The 2,500-nt window shown below is 43.6% G+C and overlaps 1 protein-coding gene across 1 annotated transcript in view; it reads right to left on the bottom strand.

Annotated features, from left to right (window-relative positions):
- The window catches only part of taf3 (TAF3 RNA polymerase II, TATA box binding protein (TBP)-associated facto), a 71,331-nt gene that overhangs the window by 36,624 nt on the left and 32,207 nt on the right, over positions 1 to 2,500 (bottom strand). The window lies entirely within an intron of this gene.

The raw sequence follows: 2,500 nt of genomic DNA, 5'->3' as shown, positions 1-2,500 counted from the left end.
TCAGTAAGCACATGACTATAAGTGTGTGTGTGTGTGTGTGTGTGTGTGTGTGTGTGTCTCCGCGCCAGCGTCAGATCAGAGGGCAACAGGGAAAATTGTGTTAAATCGGGTGCCTTTACAGAACCATACTAGTGAACAGCCTGCTCTAGACTAAACAAGAAGGGTTGAAAGAGGGAGAGGAGTGAAAGGAAAGACAGAAAGAAAATCTGAAATGGTTGAATTTTCATTTGGCATTTGTATGTTGAATTAGAGAGAGAAAAAGAGAGAGAGATGGAGTGTGAGTGTGTGTGAGTGTGTGTGTGTGTGTGTGTGTGTGTGTGAGAGTGAGGATCTATGTATTTGTGTACTCACTCACCAATGCATCCCTTATGCAAGTGTGTGTTTGTGCACATGTGCGTAGGTGTATCTGTAGGTTTGTGTGTGTGTGTGTGTGTGTGTGGGTGTGTGTGGTATAACAGCATTAGTGATTTACTTATGTAGTGTAAATAAAAGATTAGAGGTTTAGGATGATGAAATATAAAGCAACACAAGACCCGAGTTACCTCAGCAGAGATCAGTGATAAAACACACTCTCACATACACAGAGAAAGAGACAGACACAGAGACAGAGACACACATTAAACATACTGAACACACACCGTATAAGTGTATCTGTGGGACACCCTGTCCACTCACATATTACATGTCTGATACACTTTGAGATATATACCCCATCTGTGCAACAAAACCCTCTCACACACCACATCTCTAACACACACAGATGCTCTTAAGCACTCGCACTCACACACACACACACACACACTCACACACACACACACACACAGAGAATCATAGGGGGTAGTGCAGAGTCTGGACCAGTGTGGCAGATATTGCTCATACCACAGATATTATCAATATTACTGATAGCCCAGATACCAGCACTATCAGTGAAGTCATACCAGCAGAGCATAATCTACACTGGGCTGCTCTGAGGTTGGGGTGTGTGTGAGTATGTGTGTGTGTGTGTGTGTGTGTGTGTGTGTGTGTGTGGGTGTGTGGGTGTATTGGAGAACAAGGGGTGTTTAGAAAGATGAGGATGGAAGATGGAGAGGAAGATCAATATGAGTGAAGAGGAAAGGAGAGTTAAGGACCCGAGAGAAGATGAGAGGAGAGGAGAGGAGAAGATAAGAGAGGAGAGGGGAGGAGAAGAGAGGAGAGGAGGAGAGAGGAGGGGAGAGGAGAGAAAAGGACAGCGGATAAGATGAGAAGAGAAGAGAGACGAGGAGAGGAGAAGAGAGGAGATAAGAGAAGAGAAGAGGAGGTGAGAGGAGAAGAGAGGAGAGGAGAGGAGAGGAGAGGAGAGGAGAAGAGATGAGAGGAGAAGAGAGGAGGATGTAGACAGAGCCTGGACAGGCGAGAGGATGAAGATGAATGGAGAGGGCATACGATGCGTTAATGCACCGACCACTAACAGCTGACCACTAACCACACCAATAAGAATCATCGAGGCCTCCAGCAGAGTAGGAAGTATATATATATATATATATATATATATATATATATATATATATATATATATATATATCATATACGTATTGTATTTGCTGCATTCTTTTTCATGAAAGGTGCTATATAAATGCAGTTTTGTTATTATTATTTTATTATTATATCCCTTAATGCTAGTTCTACTCTGTTTACTTCTATGGTATTATCTTTCTTCTTCTACCAATCTGTCTACTCTCTATGTTACCTCTCGTTCTTGTTCACTTCCCCTATTATCTGTCCAGTCAAGCCTATCAGAACTGGCATGCTGAAGCAGGCGAGAAATAGGAAGTAGTGTGGCACTCTGGGAATTGTAGTTTCATTCACTGTGACTCATCTCATCACATTCACTGTGATCTCTGCAAATCTGGTTATGACAAACACCAGATCCATTGTGGAAACGGAAAGAGTATGAGCTTTAGGGTTTGTAGGTAAACTGATTCCCCCGCCCGACCCCACTTCACCGCTGGCTCTCATTCAGATTGTGAGGATGCTGCAGCTCTTTCATGACATTCACATTCACACCGTTCACCCCAATAACGCTGAGTTTTAGATGGTACTGAGCTGGGAGTGGTACTGAGAGAGACGGAAAGACCAAACAAACATCACCCATTTACACTGAGCCTCTGTGTTCACCAATTTACACTGAGCACTAGTGATCACCCATTGACAGTGATCGCTAGTGAGCACCCATTTACAGTGAGTGCTAGTCATCCTCCATTTACAGTGAGTGCTAGTGAGCACCCATTTACAGTGAGTGCTAGTGAGCACCCATTTACAGTGAGCACTAGTGATCACCCATTTACAGTGAGCACTAGTGATCACCCATTTACAGTGAGCACTAGTGATCACCCATTTACAGTGAGTGCTAGTGATCACCCATTTACAGTGAGCACTAGTGAGCACCCATTTACAGTGAGTGCTAGTGATCACTTGGCACTCTGAGATTCTTTTGAATGAAGAGTGCGTTACAAATAAA

The sequence above is a fragment of the Sprattus sprattus genome, assembly GCF_963457725.1.
Source record: "Sprattus sprattus genome assembly, chromosome: 14".
NCBI classification, from domain to species: domain Eukaryota; kingdom Metazoa; phylum Chordata; class Actinopteri; order Clupeiformes; family Clupeidae; genus Sprattus; species Sprattus sprattus.
Note: the sequence above shows the minus strand (reverse complement) of the source record. Positions and strands in the feature narration are given on the sequence as shown.